The sequence below is a fragment of the Danio rerio genome, chromosome 10, assembly GCF_052040795.2.
Source record: "Danio rerio strain M-AB ecotype USA chromosome 10, GRCz13ab, whole genome shotgun sequence".
NCBI classification, from domain to species: Eukaryota; Metazoa; Chordata; class Actinopteri; order Cypriniformes; family Danionidae; genus Danio; species Danio rerio.
Genome location: NC_141030.1, coordinates 33,742,501 through 33,767,705, shown reverse-complemented (window position 1 = coordinate 33,767,705; position 25,205 = coordinate 33,742,501). Strand labels below are relative to the sequence as shown.

General features: G+C 33.4%; 1 protein-coding gene and 1 long non-coding RNA gene across 7 annotated transcripts in view; both read right to left on the bottom strand.

The window, feature by feature from the left end:
* Positions 1-25,205, bottom strand: part of ntm (neurotrimin) — a 628,604-nt gene that overhangs the window by 556,613 nt on the left and 46,786 nt on the right.
* Positions 4,110-6,880, bottom strand: LOC147842122 (uncharacterized). Its single transcript, XR_015501308.1, has 2 exons — positions 5,703-6,880; positions 4,110-5,551 (listed from the first exon to the last, which is right to left on the bottom strand). It is a non-coding gene; the product is annotated as an uncharacterized LOC147842122 (long non-coding RNA).

Genomic DNA, 25,205 nt, shown 5'->3' with positions numbered 1-25,205 from the left:
TACACACATACAGTACACATTATGTTGGTTAGTGATATTATAAAGATTTATTTTAAATCAATTTCTGCTCTAATGTTTTGACTCCAACCTCAATTTTAAATGGTAGTGCATGTTCTTCAGATGTGGACTTTTTGTCCCACTTTCTCAGTTCACAGCAAAGTTTCTCATTCCACATTTGTAATGAAGAAGCACTATATATAAATTGTGAAGATCAAAATAAAACAACAACCTACAATTTCCAAAACTTTCAGAAATTTCCAACAGTTTTTATTTATTTTTGTAATAAGGAATTTTCTTTATTAAACATACCAGGGAGTACTAGCCAAGATAAGCAGCAAAAGGTCAAACTATCTCTTGATGAAGTAGTTCACTACTTGTTCATATCTGAAATATCTACTAAAAAGTCTACTAAAGGAGGTCAAGCCTTCACATTTATGGCTCCTAAACTCTGGAAAAGCCTTCCTGATAATGTCCAAGGCTCAGACACACAAGTTCAAGTTGCTTTATTGGCATGACATTCAGTACAGTATTGCCAAAGCAATTCAAATATGTAATATATTAAAACCATCAAAAATAAATAAACAAATAAATAAATAAATAAAATATATAATAATATTAACAATAATAATAATAATAATAATAATAATAATAATAATAATAATAATTAACTCTCTCAGTTAGAAAAATAGATTAAACATATATCTTTTTTACACAGTAAAAAAAACCTTATATTAAATACCTTAAATTCACAGTAAATTACTGGCTAATAATTGCATTACATATAATGTAACTTCACAGTAGACAGTAAAACCCATTACTGTGATTTTACAGTATTATCTTGTAGAATTAACTATATTTTACTGTAAAGCAGGCTTTCCTTGGCTATTCATTCTGACATTTTCCCTGACTTTGACATTATTTTGGGTGTTTAACATTGTTTGGTTTTATTATGTTTTTGGCTAAGCACGAAGTTGTTCAATAAAAAATATTTCATATTTCCATATTATCCTCATGAAACTAAATAAATGTGCAGCACACCCAAACAAGAAAATTTACTTTAATATTTATGTCACTTCAAAACTTCTTTCAAGTTATTTTTGAAGATGTAAGTAAATTGCTTTGGGGGCAGCAATAACATTCTGTTATTTCTAAACATCAAAAAAGTGCAAATCCTAGCACAAAAGTTCATTTGTAATAATGTTGAATGCAATAAAAAGTGTTTAAATTCCTATAACTAACATGCAAATTCTATATGTTTACGGTAATTTGCTGTAATCATGCTACCTGCCTTAATTTCACAATAAAATTATTAATACAACACATCACTGTGAACTTTTACAGTTAAATCCCGTAAAGTGATACTAATGTAATTTACTGTGAAAAATTACAGCATAATATTGAAAATATAGACATTTTTTACAGTGTAGATAAGCGTACACACAATGCATAACAGTATGATAGACAAGTGTGCTTCATGCAGGTGATGCAGATTATTGTCTTTTTTTCAATAATCTACAGAACAAACCATCGTTATACAATAACTTTCCTAATTACCCTAACTTGCCTAGTTCACCTTATTAACCTAGTTAAGCCTTTAAATGTCACTTTAAGCTGTATAGAAGTGTCTTAAAAAATATCAAGTAAAATATTAATTACTGTCATCATGTTAAAGATAAAATAAATCCGTTATTAGAAATAAGTTTTTAAAACTATTATGCTTAAAAATGTGCTAAAATAATCTTCCCTCCATTAAACAGAAATTGGTAAAAAAAAATAAACAGGGGCGCTAATAATTCAGGGGGGCTATTAATTCTGACTTCAACTGTATATGCTTTATATGTTTGTTTCTATGTTTGGCTATATAACTGCTATTTCCATTTATAGCACTTCATTTTTGCACTGATATTTAATATATCTTGTTCAAACACATAATGAACCGCAGCAATGCAAATTATTTTCTATGTTCTTTATGTTTTCCATCTGGGAATACTCATCCCAAGGCCACTAGAGATTGTACAGTGCTATTGATGGGATCCAAGACCTTTGAAGAGATGATGCCAACCATCGAGGATCTCAAGGACAACACATATGAAAAGATAATGCCATCCATTAAGGACTTCGAGAACAAATCACACAAAGAGATGAAAAGATGATCCCAACCATCAAGGACATCCAGGACAACGCATATACTTAATACACAAAAACACTTCATTAAACATGTACACAAAGACATCACCTATATGAAATAAAATTGTCTGTATTTATTCAATTGTCTGTATATAATAATATATTTATTATTATTAATTTATTCACTTGTATTGTAACTTGAACTTTTTTTTATTTGTTTTATTTATTTATTCATTCATTCTACATTATTTCTATTATGTACTCTTTGAATGTTACCAAGACCCTCATGACAAATGATAACATATTGCCTAAAAATATGACTTGTATTAAAAATATGAGTGTATTCCTTCACTGGTAACTTTGATTTCAACTTTGAAGGTTTTGTGAATCAAGATAATATGACCTGTTTTTGTTTGTTTGTTTGTTTGTTTTTTGTATTAAGACACACCTCTTTAGTATAATCCTTTTTTTAGATGTTGTCAAGCCTCTCATGTTAAATGATAACATATGGACTGAACAAATATGGCATACCCCGTTTCATCACTGTTAACTGAGAAAGTCTGAAACGATATGTATTTTATTTTGATTTATTTTTTCTTTCAATGCTGTGGTGTACTGCTTTAATTTGCAAATGAAAAAACTCAAATAAATATAAAAAAAAACTTTAACTTAATTTGATTGTAAAACAATAATGTGAAACATTTGTAAATAATTTATTAGTTCACACTTCAAGATGTTTAAAAAAAAAAGCATATTTGGCGTGCTGTTCAGGGAGAGGGCTCAGAGCTTGGAAAAGACACCCCAACTTGTGTTACTTGCCTTTTTGGGAAAGTGAGGGGCATTGGAGTATGAGTAAAGTGTCTAGCCCGGCCCCACAACACTCACCCTAGGTAGATAGTGTTTAAGAGGTGAGGTGTCTGTGTGACGCTGTGTGGGATGCTAAAGTCGTGAGATAATGAAGGTAGAAGGAGTTTGGAATTTATGGGGGTTTGGTCAAATGCTGATTGGATAATAGAACGATTGTCAATTAAGTGTTAGAATTGTTGAAACATCTGTGCATGCTCCTCCCGAAATCTGTTTATTAAACATCACTTATTGTAAAAAGCGATATACAAATAAACTTAAATTAAATTGAGGGGTGTCATGGTGGCACAGTGGGTAGCATGATCACCTCACAGCAAGAAGGTTGCTGGTTCGAGCCTCAGCTAGGTCAGTTGGCATTTCTGTGTGGAGTTTGCATGTTCTCCCCACGTTCACGTGGGTTTCCTACGGGTGCTCATAATTCTATAGGATTATGGAAAAAATAAAATGAAATAAAAAACAATAAAATTATAAACCACTTTCAAATCCTTCTTGGTTATTGGTTTCATTAGAGTTATATTGGTGCACATATGAAAGAACGTATTTTGCTTGTTTGTTTGTTTATTTGTTTGTTTTACCTAAATCAAAACTGACATTCAACATTTCATTAAATTACTTTTTTATATATATAGTATATAGATTTTTTTTTTTTATCCAAAACAGATTTGTGTGCTGACCTCCAAAAGTTTTAAACTGTAGGTCGTTGAAACAGCCATTATCCTTGTGCTGAAGCACTGCTGTAGATTGAATGACCAAGCCTCTCAAAATGACTGAGAAAACCACAAATTACAAAACCTCCTGAAAAGTTTTCAAGAGCAGTCAAATCTTAAATCAAACTTCAGACGTTTGACAAGTGAACAGTTCTGTTCTTTTATATGTAAAATAGTTCCATGAACAGACCCTTTCTAATGTGTCTTTTATAATGCCTTTTAATATAAAGAATAATTTAACCACCATTTACATCTACATAATATGTATGTGATGTTCAATTACCACAGAAGCGAACCCTCATTCCTCATTACATCTTAGACATCCAGCACAGAATGCACATCACCTCCGCAGTTCACTTATTTCTCAAATCTGAAATGGCTGTAAAAGCCTATTGTTCTGCTATGATGACAGGTCTTTCTGCGAAGGTCTTTTTCTCTCCTAGTTGAGAGTTTGATGAGGCTGTATTTTCTTCTGAATCGGAGCACAAATAAATGCTTTATATAAGGCTGCAACATGCTCATAGTCTTGATGATAATTTGGCTACTGATTACTTATTTATTTAAATATAGCAAAGTGGATTCGGACATGCCCTTAATACTTTTGCATCATGCGCTTTAGACTTTGGGCTTAGAGCATTAAAATAGAGCCCTTTATGATCAATACAATGCAAAACATCCAGGAAACCTACAATACTAAAAGCAAAACTAAACTAAACTAAACATAAGAAAAAAACAAGACCAATCCAAAAATGACCAAATAAAAAACATAACTCTGTATAGTGCATATCGCAAAAAACCCAACTAAACCCAAAAAAGTTCAATCTTTATGATCAATGCAATGCACACAACACCCAAATAATCTGCCAAACGAAACTTGTTAAGAAGAAAAAAAAACTTGACAGCTCCACACCGCATGACGCACTTTACTCCCCAGAACAATGTATAACAGGTCCAGGAAATGAGACACTCACAGCAGCGAATGGAGTTCTTGGGGTAAAAATCACTGTCGCTGATGCCAACCTGAACTCAGCAGGAAAGAGAACATCCATTATACATACAACTGAACTCCTGATAGCTTGGAAATGCACGATAAGTGGGGGCTCTTACTTCGCGAAAGCTGGGAGATCATCGAGTTGCGTGTAAAATTAGCATGACGAGCCAGGGGTGACAGGAAACAATCAAGGCTACTGAGAGGCTTTATAATTGTTTCTGCATTTTGAAAAAGAAAGCATGACGCTATTGTAATTACGAAAAAGAAAACATTAAGCTATGGCAATGGAGTCAGAGCAAAGTTTCCAAGAACAAATTGGCATCCTATTGAGCACAGAATAATAATCATAGTGAAATCAGTGCGCATAATTTAAAAGCATATCAGAGCTAAATGTATTTACCCTTACTTTGTGAATAATTAATTTAGTCTAAATACTTTTATTAGTAAAAACAGTTCAATTTATATTTATATACACACCCACATGAATGTTTTTTTCCTATTTGAGTTAATTTCACTTAATTTCATATACAGTAAGTGTGATGAAAATATTAGTAATGTAAAAAGTTTTTAAATAAAAAAAAACAACAGGTGTGAGATGCAGAAAGAAGTTGACCACGACAATGGGATTCAAGTCCGTTGAACAATGGTTCCAGAATGCAGGGTAAAATGTAGTAAAATCTGAAAATGTGGGCTTTTCTTTTTTCTTCTCTGTTGGTTGGGTTTTAGGGAAGTGGATGGGCGAGTCAAACTGTGCTTTTAAAAATACTATTGGTTGGGTTTTACGTTACTGTGATGGTTGGGTTTAGGGTTGGAGTGGGGGTAGATCAGGGGTGGGCAAACTCGGTCCTGGAGGGCCGGTGTCCTGCACAGTTTAGCTCCAACTCTAATCGAACACACCTGCTTATAGATTTCTAGTGATTTTGGAAACACTGATTACCATGTTCAGGTGTGTTTGATTAGTGTTGGAGCAAAACTGTGCAGGACACCAGCCCTCCAGAACAGAGTTTGCCCACCCCTGGGGTAGATGTTAATAAAATACAATAAATGGGAAATTTATTAATTAATACAAATAATTCCTGTTAACTTCCGGCCGCAACCATATATGATCTAGCAACAACTAGTAAGTCAGTCAGTCGAAAGTGGCCTCTAGTGGATTTTTGTGAGAACAGCAGGCGCAAATGGCACTCGTGAGAGAATCATGAGATCTAAAAAGCGAACACAGCGGCCCCTAGTGCATTCGCAAAAAACAAAAACTGCAAACAAACGTACCTCCTGGAATGTGGAGACTGATTTCACATGGCCGCTATTTTAAAAGCGAAAGCAAGGTTGCTGTGAGTGGAAACCCAGAAGTATCGCCTGCAGTCACACAGGAATGGCGTCTGTGATGGCATATTGTAGTGTATCTAGCTGTATATATTATCAGTGAAAAGACAGTAATAAAAATTATAATTTCACCACCTTCCGAGTGACCCAAAGGTCCGTTCTGAATGGATAGTGAAAATAAAAAAGGATATCAGACTTTCAGTTATAGTTATAATGAAACGGCACTAGTTAGCTAATGTTTTTTTTTTCAAACACACATTTTAGATGCCATTTATTAAACTCAAGTTAATGAACTGATTTGTTCACTATATTAGACTTGTCACAATACACAATACTTGATCATTTTAGTACCAATCTGAACGATTATCATTTTGTTTAATCCCTATTATATTAAATATGCTTAATTATATTAAAGTAATGTTTACATCACATCTGCACATTGAATTTGCAATGTTTACAGTGCTGGTCCTTACCTTCCAGGTTTATTCTCATCGCAGTCTAGCTTTTAATTGTAATAAGCATATTTGGCGCTCTCAAGAAATGTAAATAGGGGTATGTTTTCAGAATGAGCCTGGGTTGAAATTATTCCTGTAATGCAAAACTGATCCAAGGTAGGATCTTGAGTAAATTTTTCAAATGATTGATTTTAATTAATAAAATGAAAAGTTAGGTTTGTGTTTGAAACCTTTATTTTTAAATGAAGCAAAACTCTAAGAGTATCATTAAATTATTTTTAAGAAAATTATGAGACAACACAGTTGACACCAAAAAAAAAGTATGGAGCACCACAGGGATCTTTCTTAGTCCCTCTGCTTATTTTTGTACATAGACAAACCCCTGGATTAAACACACAATTATCCCCTACTTGAAATTATGTTTATGAACAAGAGCTACTCTTATTATTCTTTTGAACATGGAACATTAAGTTGTTGTAATTATGAAAAACAAAACAATAAGCTTTGACAAGGAAAGTTTTCAGGTACAAATTGGTACCCTACTGAGCACATAATTGTAATTGCAATCAAATCAAGGCGCATAATGAGGTAAATTACATGTTAGCATTTAAAAGTATATTTATATTCATATGCACAAGCATTCAAACATTTGTAATCAGTACCATTTAATAAAATATATATTTTTAAAACTCCTATAAAGAAAAATACAAAATAATATTAATAATATGATATTTTAAATAACTGTTTTCTATTGCAGTATATTTTAAAATGCTACTAATTTATGCCTGAACCTGAATTTTCAGCTTCAATACTACAGTCTTTGTTAATGATCAAACACAGATTACTGATATTTTTGTAAACCTCTTCAGGATTCCTTGACTCTTAAAGTTTAAAACACCAGCATTTATTTGAAAGAGTTTTTTTATTATTATAGTAAAAGTCTAAGGTTCTATTTAAAAATCAAGAAAACCATGAGACAACAAAAGTTTACTCAAGTTAAGTTAATGCAAAGAAGAGCATAAACATCCTGCAGTGCAAGTAGCACAAATGAAGCAGCACGTTATCCAGGAGTTTGCTCTTGATTATGACGTAATGCCTGTTGTTGGTGTCTCCAGGGGAAATACTCCTTCCAACAATGGACAACACCTCATCAAACTGGGCTTGGCTCAGTCTGAAGCTATTGAAAGCTTCTTCCATCCAGATATAGTTTCTGGAAGAGTTTATGAACTTAAAGCTAGGTGCACCTCTGAAAGTATCTAGAGGACTCAGACATGGCGCCGAACAAATCTACACTGTTTTTCAGCCTTCCTAAAGCACACAAAGCACAACTACGTTTACCATAATATCCATGTTAACCATTTAGCAACGAAGCTAAAGCCACTGAGCAGACAGAAGCCTCACCCATGATGCGATTCCACCTCTATTGTAAATTGAATGTCACGAGTGAATGAAGCGAGTAAAGGCTGATTTTAACTTCTGCATCAAGTGCACGCTCTGGCGAAGTCTTCACATGGTCGCATAGCCCATGCCGTGGCTGACGCTAACACTTACCTCTAATAAAATGTAACTACACCTTGCAACGTCATGTAGAGAAAGCTCTGTGATTGGTCGGCTTGGTATCTGTGACCAATGTGGGCGGGACGAGAGCCGTGCGAACCCGTTTGTATCAAGTCTTTACAAGTGTCGAGTCCCGTGAAGGAGCTCTAGATGAAAACTGTTGTTTTGTGTTTAACTTTTAATTAAAGTTGTAGCACGTCCACTGGTTCCCGCCTCTGAATGCGCGAGTTTTAGCTACTTGTTCATTAAGGTTGTTTAGAAAAAAACAAAACACTCGCAAAGAAACGATACAGAGGAACATAAAAACCTGCAGCCAGCTAGCATTTTGGGAGAGTTATTTCAGAGCAACACAAACAGCTTGCAGAAGTATAAATGCACGACTACACGCAAGGTCAACTCAAAATAATCATGTGTCTATTTACGTGCGAATAGTGTGATTTATTTGCACAAGCCACGTCTGGTGTGAACACAGCATTAGGCCCTCTGCTATTTTCAATACATACAATAGGCTGTCCCTTGGACTAAATGCACATGATTATCCCCTACCTGAAATAATATGAACAGCAGCTTCGCTAATTATTCTCCACTTTCTTTTTGTCTCAACCTTGGGGAACCAATCCGGAGATAACTAGAGATTATGCCAGATCCAGTTTGGATCCAGCCCTTTATGATCTCTAATGATCCCAACAGCTGTGAAGAGATGATGCCAACTCCTGTGAAGATTTCAGAGGATGCCAACTCTGAATCAACATACACAACTGGCAAGCATACATGCATTTTCTGCTACAAAAGTAATATGCACTATGAAAAAGAGTGATACAAGTTGAATTGATTGAATTAAGAGCCAAATTAAAATGCTGAAAGTGACAATCAGTTTGCAGGCTGATACATTAAAAAATCTGATCACACTTTACTATAAGGTTCCATAAGTTAATATTAGTTCATTTATTTATTGACATGATTAAACAACGAACAGTGCATTTATTAAAGTTTTTATTCAACTTTGTTAACATTAGTTTATGAAAACAGTACATTAACTAACAATAACAAGCTTTGGGAGTTAATTATGCATTACTAAATGTTGAACTATGATTGATAAATGCTATGTGAAAGTTGTTCTTTCTTAGTTTATGTAAGTAAATATATTAATTAACATTAACTAATAGAACCTCACTGTTAGATGTGACCATGAATCCCGAAATTGTACATGCATAAATTAAATTGCACTTAGCTAAAAACTTAATAATAATATGTAGTAAATAATAACAATTTTATTTATAATAATAAAACAAAAAACTTCAGCAAACAATGAACCAGCAGAAAAGACTAAACAAAACCAAATCAAACCAAACAAAATGGCAAGCAAGCACAAACCAAACTGAATTAAGCGCCAAATTAAAATGCCTCAACGGAAAACTAGTTTCACTTTAATAACTCCTAAAACAAACCATGAAATCCAAAATATAACATAAAATATGGTTTTGATTGTCTAAAGATGTTGTTTGCTGCTTGTGTGTTCATTTTGTACAACACAGGGGGGTGTATGTGTTATCCAAAAATCAACTCACGTGCATTATAAGAAAAATCAATAGCTTGTAAAAACCATGAATGTATTTACAAACCAGTGTTCCCTCTGTCTGCTGTGTGTGTGTAGCAACACAGTTGGGAAGGTGAACGGCACGACGTAGCAGGGCTGAATACTGATTTTCAGTTTGGCAGCAAGAAGCCCCTTGGCCAGGCTGATCTGAGTACAGCCATGTGCAACAGCATGAAGCCAGGTAAAACCACCAACCTTTCTCCTTTTCTCTGAGCAGGTGGAACCACAAACCCACAGCCCATCCTCAACCTCTCAATTTCCCCATACGATGACTGAAACAATACCCTTCCAATTCATTCCCTCGCACAAAAATGTATTTAGGCCATTCTTCAAAGAGCGAGGTGTAGAGCAGCTTACGGGAGGGAGGAATTTAATGCTCTTTCTCTGTCAGCAACGGTTTGATCACTATTACTTTCAAAAGCAACAAATCCCCAATACGGTTGGTTTATACACCGGTGAGGTTCTCAGAAATTATAATCAAAGATTTGTTTTATGAGAAGATGAAGCCTTTCATGTTGCAACAAATGACCGTCTACTGTCCTCAGTTGTCCGAATTGCTTTAACAGAGCAAGATAGGACTCGATTTGGCACTTCAGTAGCAGAATTAGAAAAAGAGATGATTCAAAGCTGACTTTTCTCAAAATGTTTCGTGATATCCAGGTGTTAAAGTCAAATTCACAGTGACACAGGTGAAATGCAATACAGCAGGGTAGCAGGGATGTCTTAATCCGGTTATTATATTTAAATAAATCCATAAAATCGTTTTTGATGTGACTTGAAATAAACAGTCAGTGAAAGAAATTTAAAAATCTGAGCTATTTACCAGACAGACTGTAATAGTTACCAAAATAACAACAGTGTTAACTGCATTCAAATAACTTGATTTAACTCATCAAGTTTCTTTTATTTTTATTTTTTAGGCTATTTTTTTCCTGAATTCTTTCATTAGTAAAGTTTAAAACACCAGCATTTAGTGGAAACTGAATTTTAAAAAAAGTACAAATCTAATGCGACAATTTAACAATCCTTATGAAAACTTTGAGAGGGCAAAGCTTGCTCCTGTAAAGTATATTGTGCCACAAGGATCTGTTTAAGGCCCTCTGCTATTTTCAGTATATAGGCCAGATGAGAAACGGTCATGTCCAACTGAGCTTGGTTTCTCTCAAGGTTTCTTTTCCTTCCCTTTCGTCAATTGGTGAGGTTTTGTTCCTCAACACTGTCGCCACTGACTTGCTTGCTTTAGGACTAGTGAAGCAGCAAATTGATGGATTTACTCTTGAGTGTTTGGACTTGCAGCAGTGAAAATTAAACCACACTGAACTGAACTAACCTGAACTTTAACTCTGAAAACTGGACTGACACAGTTTCAATCTGCTAGAACTTCTATTTTAAGGTGCTTTGACAGAATCTACATTGTAAAAGCGCTATAGAAATAAAGATGAATTGAATTTAAGTCATGATTTCTAAAAATGTTTATTTAAAATTAAATTAAAAGTTGCTGCTTGTATTATAATTGGGGGAAATGACAAAATACATGTTGATTAACAAAAGGCTAAGAACAGCTATGTTTTGTACTTACTGTATACATTATTTGCTCATTTATATTTATTTTATTGTGCATTACCATTCAAAATGGCTAGTACTTCCACTCAGCAAGAATGCAATCAATTGATCATATATGACAGTAAAAAAATTTCACTTTATCAACAAAGTTAAATGCTGTTCTTTTGAACTTTCTGTTCAAGTCTAAGGATAATAAAAAAGAAAAACTTGAAAATGGTTTCAGATGAATTCTGCTTTTGAACTTTGTTTAAAGAACTCTGGGGGCAAATGAAAAATATATTTAAAGCAGCAGAGTTGTTCTCAACATTAATAATAGAATACATGTTTCTTGAGCAGCAAATCACAATATTAAAATGCTATATGAAGAAATGTGACTCTTCATGTGAAACTTTAATGTTACTGAAAATTGCAGGTCAAGCTATTGTAGATTTTGCCGATACCAATATATTAATTCAGCATTGTTGTTTTGATGTGATAATTTGCAACAGCCACATCGTGAGCATGTAAAATGTTTAGTCTGGATTATAATTTATTATTTCTCAAATGTTTTGAGGCCTGTGACTGTGTGAGGGTTTTAAAAGCATTCAGGCATTTGAAGATTCTGAATCGCGTTTGGTTCGGATCTTTTGTTTGAACACGTCAACGTTGATAAGGTACATCATCAAATATGTAATTTCAGATCCAGTAAAATGTGAATGTGCTTTCCCTTCAGACACTAGCAGAGCACAAGGGATCTCGAGACTGATCATGACGCAAAGATGACGATCACTGACTGCGGGGAATAAAGGGTTAAAGTTATTTTTCACAAAAACAACACAGTATAGCCCACCTAGTGCTGTGTTTGTTCCTGTCATTGCTCTGATTTTTGATACAATAACCTACGCTGCAATGCGGGATTCACATGTTGTTTGCTATTACAGTAAGAAGCAGCAGAGACTATTATGTATGGGACATTGTCAGACTTTGACAGGGACTTTGGCAATAACGGTTACAGTTCATATGGACCCGTTCTTCTTCCTCCAGATCATAGCATGTAATTAAAATTGTTGTCTCATTTTGTGTAGTTTGCAAAATATGCGTTTAATTGTGTGTTGTAACTCGTAATTGCCCCACGTGGTTTGCAATCACGCTTGTAAACTGCGTTTAAATGCGATGAGTGCTTCTACTTTACCTATTTAAATAGATCCTCTGCTGTTTGTCTATGCCATGGTCACCATCAGCTGTTCCTACATGCGGCGTGGTCAATTTACAAAATAGTTCAACTTTTGCCACTGTGTGGATTAATACTGAATGTGTCGCTGTTATAACTTGGGGTTAGGGTTAAGAGTGGAGTAATATGCTGGTGTTTAACTGCATTGCTTCATGCTAAGAAGAGGTTTGGGAACAAATTAATTGCTGAACGATTCATATGGGAGTCATTGGGATATTATAATGCAATGAAAGTGTTTTTGACCTTGCATGCACATCAGCCTGTTGTTGTAGAACCTCTTTGATCTAGAACAGTGGTTCTCAAAGTGGGGGTCGGGACCCCCCGAGGGGTCGCGGGGCAATGAAGGGGGGTTGCCTGGTGATTTCCAAAAATCTATTTATTTTTATTAAACCATAAGAATTAACATTTTATCCATAACTATACTGAAAATAAAAATAGTCGTTTATAGTTACTATATACTATATAGTTACTATAGTAGCTTATAGTAGTTCTATTGGATTGCGACCCCTGGGGTAATTACATTATATTAAAGGCAGCAATAGCGTCAGATGCATTTTGATTTTATAACATCAGGTTATACTTTCTGGCACATTTAAAGCACTTACACAAATTTAATTGATGTGTCTGCGTCATTGCATGCAAGGTTTCTGTATTTATAACCACCTCAGAGGATATTGGGGGTCGCGGGCTGAAAAGTTTGGGAACCCCTGATCTAAAAAAAATCGATACATTGGTCAGCCTCTTCTGAAAATTTAGCTTTGCCATGTAAACATTTTTAAAACATTCAACTGCTTTATTAAAAATAAATGGAGCCTTGGTGAGCATTAAATACTTCATAAGCAATAAAATACACCAACCCCAAATCTTTGCACAGTACTTTACAGTTTATAATACAGCATGCAGTGTCATAACCTTCCTGACTAAGTGGTTTATGGGAAGTGTCCATAAAAAGTCTTGTGAGTTATGACCCTCATGCCCTCTCCACAGGGACTCTATTGATCCTACAGGAGTGACATGTCTTTCAATAGGCAAGAGAGATCATGTTTATCCATCCATCTATCCAGCGTTTAGAGAATATCACAGCTCATCTCCAACAACTGAGTGAATTAGTTCAGCATCTGCCAAAGTGTCAAAGTGGTGTAAGAGTCTCAGGTTGCTCTCCTACACATCATCATATCTGCCCAAAGCAAGCAAGTCAATTAAGTTGCAGTAACCTCAAGATCTCAAAGCTATTCTGATCATTAAAGTGGAGAATTCTCCTGATGGCCGATGCATTGCATCCACCAGATGAAGAAATCAAAGCCTGCATGGGCTAAAGCTGATTATATAAACAATCAGGATACGAGCAGAATACATATACCTAGCAGCTTAGCAACTGATACACATTTTAAATTAGTGGCTATTGTTTTAGATGAAAATAGGGAATAGTTTGCAAACGAAAATACATGATAAACATGAAAGCTGGAGCACAGATATGCATAATTCAGAAATATATATGGAATCAAAGAATATAATTCAAAAACAAGAGCAGAAATGTTAGACCATTTAAAGAAAGCATTCAAACACACTGACAATATAGTACTATCAAAAATAAGAGAGACATACAAACCATCAAGGGTAATCATTTACATAGTTTATACATTTTTATATAGAGAGATTTTTTTTTTCAATAAACATTATCAGATATTGGGGTCAGGGCGAGTACTGAATACATAGGACAAGAACAGGGAAACAAATGACATCAAATTTAGCATATTTTGGATGAATAAATTAAAAGTAGCACATTGACATGCTATGAAGACAAAAGGGCGTTTTTGAGTAAAATATTGAAATGTATAAATTGTTAAATAAATCATGTGCATTTAATCTAGTGTCCATACATATTTTGTTTATTATCAAACGCCTCAAACGTTTGAGCTTGACTAGCTGCTCTACTAATTACTCTCCACTTTTTTCAGCCTCTCCCTTTAAATGTCAGTCTTTATACAGACAGACAGACACTACTGTCTGACAAGTCTGAAATTTTTCTTGTGAAACAGCACCCACATAATCAATATTACATACACTTCAACCAAAAACACCTCAACAAAACATTCACAACACTTCAAATCACAGAGTGAAACCGCATTGCATAAAGCGAAAAAACAAAAACATACATCTGGTTTATTTGTTATAAAGCTAGATAACTCAAGATTTTGCCAGATTCAGTCTTTTATGATCTAAATGACTGAATAAAACTCAGGTTATATGTTTTATCATATATATTTTTTATCAAAATGGTTTATTTAAAAAGACAAAAAAGTATGCATGTATTGTAATTGGGACAAATATTAAAATACATGTTGTATATCATAAGGCTGTGAACAGTGTTTTATATGTGTTTATTTCAATGTGCATTACCAAATGTTGTAAATGTTAAAAGTTTCATCATTTCAATTAAATTAAAGGGATGGTCCAGAGAGTATTTTAAGGCTTGGTTGTGTTTATAAGATGCAAAGCAATGCGTGCTCATGCTTCATTTGTAAAAAAAAAAAAAAAAAAAAAAAAATTAAACATTATTTTTTTTATAAATCCTACTTTGATTATATAAAGCTACTCTGCTAACATAAAAAAGTTTCCTAGTTTCTCTAAAATGCATGTTATGAAGAGACTCTGTCAGCTAACATAATGTGCTGTGATTCACGGATCGCCTCCATGTCACCAGTAAAGCGTCACACCTCTAATAGCACGTGCTTTGCCTCTTGCTTTGTAAATAGTGTCAGTCAGAGTAGCTATTAGCAGTATCAGTTTGAGCCTTCAGACAGAAAAAAAATGAACCTAATGCCTGCTCTCTAAAATAAAATCTGACAAGAGTCTATATCCACTTGTTAAGTGTGACGTCACGCGAATCGGCTTCCGGGTCCAAGCGCTCTATTCAACTGAATGGGGAGATTCATAAAATGGTGATATTAAACGTTTACAAAGCGATTTAATACTTTTGAAAATCACGATCGCAATATAGATGTTCATGCCTAATATCCGATGGCCAGAAAGTGATAATTTTTTTAGAAATTGTTAATTTTTTGGTATTTGTTATGCAGCAAGCTCAGAGATTGTTGTGTACACTATGACTTTATATAAAATTAACTTTAATGTGTGATAGGAATAAAACGTGATCATAAACGAATGATTTCTCTACTCAAATGAATGGCGGCTTGGACCCGGAAACTGTGTCTGTGTGTGTATACAGTCTGTAGAAGCGCAGTCTGTAGAAGTGCATGTGTGCAAACTGATGTTTATTTTATTTTTTCTCTGATGCTTGAATTGAATTGTTTTTCTGTAATATACAGTGACTCTGTTAACAGAAGTTTAAAGCACAAGATGTGGAATACGACCGGTGAGAGCTTTGATAGATTTTTCTGCTGCAATACAATTCTTTCACACATATCCAGAATTTGCAAGTGTAAGTAATTTGAAACGTATATTTTGCAATTTTGTTATCTGAGATGTAGAACACAGGGAACGCGGCCGCATAGAGAGACACTGCAGCACTGCTGAAGATTGTGGGTTGCAGTGGTTTGACTGATAAATATGAATTTTTAGCTAAATTGTTATTGGTGCCAAACAGCATTTCACATTGTTTGCATCCTTGCTACAACATACTGTTTACACTAGACACTGCGCATGTTATAGATTAAATACTTACAGGTTGTGGCTCACAATCCACAGCTTCTGATGATGGAGCTGTTCCTTTAAGGAGTTTAAACTGAAGCCAGCACTGAGTTAGGAGAGATTCTGGAAGTTCTCCGTTGTCAAATGCTAGCTATATATATTTAATAATTCTCTGTAACATAATTAAAAATAAAATTGTGAGCACTTCTCTCTCTGTGTCATGTCTTTTGGTAGCCCAAATACAGAAACAGAAGAAGCTCTGTGGAAAAGCGGCATTTTAGCTTGCAGGGTGTGTACGCATGGTGTATGCTTTTGTATGCATTTTGAAATTTTTGTAGTCCCCAAAGTTCTTTCACTGTAGGCTTTGCTAAGCTAACTCTGTAAAACCCAATGTCTCCCTTTCGAGATTTGAGCATATCTCATTCAGAGATGTTATTTATGTTCCCACAGCTACATTACACATCAACTAAAGTTAAAAAAATATGATATTGTAGTGGCGCACCACTTTAAACTAAAATCTTAATAGAATTACCAAAATGTCCCCCAAAAAACAAGAATGAAAACTTAAAATAACATACTTTAACAAACATACATATATAAAAGTGCTTTCAGGTAAAGCTTCTATATATAAAGTGCTCCAGATAAAGCTTCTATATATTCCCTACTTGAAAAATAATAGAACTATTGATATTTAATTAATTGTTAAGAAGAAAAAAATGATGTAAATAATATATATGTTGCTCCCTCAGCCACTGTATTAGAACATTTACTGTATATAGCAGCATTTACTAGCTTTATGTGACATTGTGGTTACCATTATGTTACTGCTTCCATGTTCCAAACAATAAGCCATGCTGATTAACAATAGGTGAACACTTTCATAATTCACACATAAACCAGCTGTGTGAAACTCTGTCATGGACTGAGTGAGTTTGTTTTTCGTTCTGCTACCAAGCAACCAATTATAAATTTGGTTTGACAAAGCCTCTTATACACTAACATTTGATTGACTATTAAGAGGCAGCACTAATACTGATTGCTTTCTTCAATGATTTCCACTGTACACTTTACAGTTTTCATGTCGTAAATTGAATCTAAATTATTTCTGGTAGTAATCCACAACATGTCAGAGAAGCTGCAAACAGAACTTGAGTCTCAGAAAAGGTAATGTTTACCTGACCCGATACATGTTCACAACAAACATTTTAAATGCACGCTAGCTCTGCCTCCAATGGTTTTTTTCAAGTCTCAGGGCAAGACAGATAGCAAAACGATGTTTCCTGTCAGCTGAGCTCTCAGGTCAGACAGCAGAATATATTCATACAGCATGTATTTCTGGAGTTTACCTTACAGAGGATCGTCTTGTCTTCATTTTACCTGTCTACTCCTAAGGAATACGAAAACGGGAAAACACAGAGTCTCCGGGGAGCTGATTCCATCAATCTCTGTCTCAGTAAGCTGTCTAAATATTATATATTAGACTAAAATAAACCCTCACAGACTCTCGCCTCCACATGAACCTTCTAAAATGCTTAATAGCGTAAAATACATATATTGTCTGTCACACAAAGCTGTAGAATGGCTTCAAAAAACTCGACATGAGTCATATGAACCATTTAGACTGATTTTACATTCCTTTAAAAGTCGGAAGGCTTCAGTCTTCATTCAATCTCACTGCTTCTCAGCATTTCTCCTTTTATTTTTCACTATAGAAAGTCATTCAAAGAACAGCAAAACAATGAGAAAAACTAAAAAAAAAAAATCTTATTATCTCCTCAAGTCTGTTTTAAAACAATCAGGGTATCTCCCGTCCATTTCATATCTGTTTCCAGACAGAAAAAGGAAATCTAAGGAAATAGCTGTTTTTCGGTTTAGCTTTTGCTCTTTGGTTTAGGGTAGGAAAACAGATAAATGGCTTTAAAATTCATTATCCACATGGAGGCGGTGCTGAAAAGCCCCTTGCCCTGAAAAGCCCTCCTCTGATTGGTCATATACACACACACACACACACACACACACACACACACACACACAAATATAAACTAAGTTTACATATTCTTTCATTTGATCAATTAGTTGGTTTACTTTCATTGCGTATGCATAAATTAAATAAAAACATTAATTATCGTTATTAATTCACATTTGTCATTAAAATAAGGTCATAGTCTGCTGCCAAACGTCTTGCTGCTGTGCACCTGATGCTGAGCAAAGATTTTCGAGCAGCACCTGGTTTGCATGATTACTTATGAGCAAGGCCTATATAATAATATTAATAATAATTCATTTTATTAATATATTTAATATATATACACATACCTGCATACATACATACATACATACATACATACATACATACATACATACATACATACATACATACAGTTAAAGTCAGAATTTTTAGCCCCCCTTAGATTTTTTTTCTCTTCTTTTTTGAATATTTACCAAATTATGTTTAATAGAGCAAGGAAATTTATACAGTATGTCTAATAATATTTTGTCTTCCAGAGAAAGTCTTATTTGTTTTATTCCGTCAACAATAAAAGCAGTTTTACAAATATTTTATGGTCAAATTTATTAGCCCCTTTAAGCTAAATATTTTTTCAATAGTCAGAACAAACCTAACCTGCCTAGGTTACTATAGGTTAACCTAATTAACCTATAGTTAAGCCTTTAAATTTCACTTTAAGCTGTATTGAAACGTCTTGAAAAAATGTATATGTTGTATGTACAGTTGAAGTCAGAATTATTAGCCCCCTGAATTATTAGACCCCCTCTTTATTTTTTCCCCCAATTTCTGTTTAACGGAGAGAAGAATTTCAACACATTTCTAAACATAATAGTTATAGTATCTCATTTCTAATAACTAATTTATTTCATCTTTGCCATAATGACAGTAAATGATATTTGACTAGATATTTTTCAAGACACTTCTATACAGCTTAAAGTGACATTTAAAGGCTTAACTGGGTTAATCAGGCAGGTTAGAGTAATTAGGCAAGTTATAACGATGGTTTGTTCTGTAGACTAATCGAAAAAATATATTGCTTAAAGGGGCTAATAATTTTGTCCCTGAAATGATGTTTAAAAAATTTAAAACTGCTTTTATTCTAAAATTAAAACTTACTCCAGAAGAAAAAATATTATCAGACATACTGTGAACATTTCCTTGCTCTGCTAAATATAATTTGTATGCATGTATGTATTTATGCATGTATGTATGTGTGTATATATATATATATATATATATATATATATATATATATATATATATATATATATATATATATATATATATATGATGTTGGCCAATCAGAGGAAAAGGGACGTTTCAGCACCGCCTACATGTGTATAATGAATTTTAAAGTTGTTCATCCATTTTCCTACCCTAAAACAAAAATCGAGCCAACATCTTGTTTTTTAGCAAAAGAAAAACCAAAAAACTTTTTTGAAAACGGATATGGAATGGACGGAAGATACCCTGATATAAATCATTATGAATATTATTTTACATAATGGATATTTTAATATCTCCAGAGGACCACAGAAACTCAAAGCACTTTAGCTATTCATATATATATATATACTGCAGCTCAGTAGAGCACAAAAAAAGGGACACACTGAGTGTGTGTCAAAGCAGTATCAATGCAATGGCGTGTTTACTGCCATGCAAACATTTATTGCACAAACAAAGCAGCGAGGCTGAATATTAATCTAATGCCAGCTAGAAATGGTTTTTCCTCTACACCTGGGGTCTTGGGGGAGAGTCAACGCTCAAGTAGCGAAATTCAGAAAGCCTGCTGCTGCTCTCAAATATCAAGCGTCTTTTCCAGCACACGCAGGCTGTCATATCTCCACTGTATTTCCAGATCAGTTTTGCCATCAGCAATACACCTGTTATCGCAGTAATGCAGTCACCTCCTCGCAGCGGTGTTTTCTGGTCTCAATGCCTCTCACACACACATGCAGACACACACCTCCATGAGTCTTACCTTGAGTGTCCTCGTGCAGAAAGAGAAACGGGTAAATGAGGTAACCTTACTTTGTGGGTTATCTTAGATAGACTATATTATAGTTTCAATTACAGGAATTGTGTGTGTTGGTATATACAGGTGAAGTTAAAATTATTTGTTTTCCTGTGATTTTTTTTTTTTTTTCAAATATTTCTGAAATTATGTCTAACAGAGCAAGGAATCTTTCACAGTACTTTCTATAATATTTTTTTTCTTCTGAGGAAAGTCTTTTTGTTTTATTTTGGCTGAATTTCCAATAAAAATAAAAAATAAAAAAAACATTTTTAGGTCAATATTATTAGCCCCCATAAACAATAAAAGAAAAAAAACATACATGGGGACTAATAATTCAGGAAGAATAATTATTCTGACTTACATGTGTATATACTGCATATACACATACATACATACATTATACAACACACAAACACATGCATCCATTTCCTGTCATTAACTATCACTATAAAGATTAAAAAATAAACAAATTTCATTAGTTGTAAAAAAAAGTGAAATTAAAATAAAAATTCAACAAATAACGCAATAAAATGTAGTTTTATTATTTAAATTTAAATTAATTTATAATGTAATTTATTATTTAAAATTAAGTGAAATTAATTTGTTGGAGTACTGCCATAAAATCCATATGATACAAATAAATAATAATAAATATGATAAATAAATATAATACATTTTAAAAATCCAAATTAATAAAAAGGTGGGTTTTTCCTGGGTACTCCCGTTTCCTTCCACAGTCCAAAGACATGCAGTATAAGTGAATTGAATAAACCAAATTAACACAGAATATGAGTGTTTTAATACTGGGCATTCACCACATAAACATATGCTAGTAGTTGGCTGTTCATTCCACCTTGGCAATCCCGAATCAAGGAATAGGCCGAACGAACAAATTCAGAGGAACTCTCGAGACCTATCCTGAGCTCAGACTCCCCTCTCTCCCAATGAAACGGGAAGGAGCTCCAGGCTAAAGGATCTTCTGAGCTCTGGGTTCTCTTCTGGGACAGCATGCCAAATATGCTCTATTATCAATCAACAGCTAAGTGTGAACTCTTGAAATCTAAAAATTCTAAATAGTATTTAAATAATACTAAGATAATCATTTTGTGCCATTTTGAAATCATCATCCCATTGAATTAGCAAACATGATTTTAAAATCCTGCATGTTTTGATAAACTATATATATATATATCTATATCTATATATATATATATATATCTATATATATATATATATATATATATATATATATATATATATATATATATATATATATATATATATATATATATATATATATATATATATATATTTATACAGTATACACACACACACACACACACACACACACACACACACACACACACACACACACACACACACACACATTTCAAACTAAAAACTTTCATTCAATGTAATGATCCAGATTTGACCATTACATATAAACACAACATTCCAAGTACAAATTACATTTGTTTTCCTCTCACACTTAAAAACAAAGCTGATTGAATGATCTCAATTTAACTGAGAGCAGGATCTCCATCCAATAAAATTATTTAGCACCAAAAAAAAAAAAAACTATTTACACGATAAAATGCAATTATGTTGGTCCAACATGATTGTATCAAATAAAAGTTTAAATACATTTGAATTTTCATTTAACAAACTCAAAGCTCTGATAAAATCGTGAATGCTATTATGTGTAATACATTTCAAAGTCTGTTTGTTTAATTTCAGCTTCTCCTAAATGAACCAGAAGTGCCATTTTTAAGAATATTTCATGGGTTACATATACAGTTGTTTAAGACTGATCTCAAAACTAACTTTAGGACAATAATTGCTCACCGAGCCAAACAATAAGCTGCATTTTTGCTAATTAAGCTGCCAACACCCAAAGCATAGGTGCATCTGCACGGTGGTAATCTCAAAACTTAAAGCATTACATGAAAATCCTCTAAATCTTCCAACTAAAGTGAAGATTAAACTCTAACAAGTCTTTCTATTAACTTTAAACACCAACAATTACTTTTTTTGTCAACATTTCCCTTTCTTAATTCAATACAATGCTTGGTAACTACAAATCCCCTAACCAGGTAGTTGGACCAACACAATTCCTTCATGTTTTCCCAACACAAAACGCTTACGTTACGTTAATGGTTTTCAGATTTAAGTGGACTGAGCATAAAATAAATACATTGGCCAAAGAAATGACAAGAATTGTGTTGTTTCAGCTCATTTTAAACCGGTAGTTTGAACAAGCAGCAGTAATCATTTTTGAGTGCTTGTTCAAACAATTGCTGTCTCTAAAAGAACTAAATCTCAGTGTTTTTCTGAAGTATCAACTTTAGTCCACAAATGCACAGTTTGCCATATCATGTATACCCACAGTGTTGACAGAGTTCATTCAGCCAACACCAACAGGCACTCAGTAAATTTTAAAAACGCATAGTTAAGATTTGTAAATAGTTACCTTGGCTGCAGCACCTGCAAACATTTTTCATAAATCCAGCAGAGAGCAACAGCATATTATATTTGTTATACTTTCAGACGGCCGTGGGTTGGTAGAGAGCAGCGTCACAGAAATGTCAACATCCAAAGGTCAGATATGAGCCAGTAAAGAGGCTGCTTATGTAAAGCCATTACTCTCAGCAGCTGATGCTTTATGAATAAAAGGCCAAAGACACATAATCACAGTGATTACAATGTGTCGGTATATTCAGAATAAACTAATCACGGGCTGGAAATGTGCTTTACACTTGCTGAATGACTAATACATTGACATATTTTTGTTTGTGTGGGTATTAGGTTAATTACTGTCAAAGTATGCATAAGCAGCAAAGTTTTAGGAAAGATGCTAATTTTTTAAATAATGTTTGTGAAATTAAATTGTCAAAATATGGATGAAATAATATTAAAAACTGATATTTCATATTTTTAAAACTAATAAAAATGCCTGACAAAGGAACATAAAACTAGTCAAACTATAATTGGAATGAATATTTTACATTGTAAAAAATAGCATGTATATAAAATAATCCTATAGGTCAGAGATGAGGCATCATATTGTAATGTACATATCAAATTGGACAAAAAAAGTGATCATATTGAATGAGTGGGGCTTCAAATGTGCTTTAAACTTGCTGAATGACCAAAACATACACATTTTTTTTTTTCTGTTTTGAGCTTCAAAGTTACAGCGTTTTATGAAAGAGGTTATTGTATCGATTAATGTTTGTGAAAATTAGATTTCAAAATATAAAAATAAAGTGAAATAATTTTCCAAACTGCAAAATTAACATTTAGCTTAACCAATAAACATGTCAGACAAAAGAACATAAAACTATTGAAAACGAAAACTGAGATTAATATATAAATTCAAAGAGTATGTATATAAAATAATCCTTGGTTCGAGATCAGACATTTTGATGTCTATACCTAAAAAAAATATATAGAAATAATAATTATTTTAACAATTACTGAATGACTAAAACATGATAAAACAATATTTTTAGTTTTAAGCTTCAAAGTTTGAATAGCTGAAGAGGTCAATGTTTCAGTTAATGTTTGTGACTGAAAAATTTACATTCAGTGTAATTGCAAGTAAAAAAAAAAGGAAAAAAGGAAAAAAAAACATATGCACACATGCGCGCGCACACACACACACACACACACACACACACACACACACACACACACACACACGTACAAAATTATTAGCCCCCCTAAACTATTAGCCCCTGTCATTTTTTTCCCCATTTTCCCAATTAACGGAGAAGAGAAGATTTTTTTTCAACACATTTCTAATCATAAAAGTTTTAATACTCATTTCTAATAACGGTTTTATTTTATCTTTGCCATGATGACAGTAAATAATATTTGACTAGATATTTCTCAAGACACCTCTATACATCTTAAAAAGTAACAATAAAAGATTCATTAGATTAACTAGGCAGGTTACGGTAATTAGGCAAGTTATTGTATAATGATGGTTTGTTCTGTTGACTATCAGAAAAAAAAAACTTAAAGGGGTTAATAATTTTGACTTTAATTTGTTTTTGTTTTTGTTTTTTTCAAAACAGTTTTTCTTATAGCTGAAATAAAACAAAGAAGACTTTTTCCAGAAGAAAATATATTATCAGACATACTGTGAAAATTTCCTTGCTTTGGCATAACATTTTAAATATTTTTAATATTATTTGGTAAATATTTACAAAAGAAAAGTAAATTCAAAGGGGGTTTAATAATTCTGATTTCAAATGGAAATCAGTATATGTATTTTTATTCTAAGTAATGGGTTAATGGATTATGTTACTTTTGAGTTACTTTTGCATTGCTATTTATTACCTGGCCGAGGGTTGATCTCTTTTAGAATGTTTCTTTTATTTTATTTTTTTATAGGGGAGCTCTGCCATTACCAATGCACTGGATAACCTACAATTACATTTACCTTCAAAAAACACACACATATATAGATATGTTTTTTTTTTAGGATAATGTTATCTGAGAACTTCTGGACCACAGAGCTATACATGCCATACATACAGATTATGGAAAGTTTAAAGCAATTTGTTTGCTACTTCTGTACTCCAAGTAAAAAACACTTTCAAGTGCAAAATTGTCCTTTAGTGCAATTTAAAAAAAAAAAAAAAAAAAGATTTTAAAACTTTATAACTTAAAGACGGCGACGCAGTGGCGCAGTAGGTAGTGCTGTCGCCTCACAGCAAGAAGGTCGCTGGTTCGATATGGTTCGGTATGGTTGTTTCCCAGAGAAGGGTTGTGGCTGGAAGGGCATCCGCTGCGTAAGAATGTGCTATATAAGTTGGCGGTTCATTAAGTTTAATAAAGATTCAGATTAATAAAGGGACTAAGCTGACAAGAAAACTAATGAATGAATGAATAACTCAAAGACTTATAAACATGAATGACAAAAGAGCCTACAGTTGTTGAAACTAAAACTGAAATGGAAACAAAAATGTTGAAATATTTGATGTAAACACTACAATAACAAGTCAGAGATGAGGCATAGCATTTTTCCACCAACTAAATTAATGGGCTGGAAATGTGCTTTACTCTTTCTGAAAGACTAATACATATACATGTTTTGTCCCTGCGGGTTTTTCCTGTTAATTGCAGTC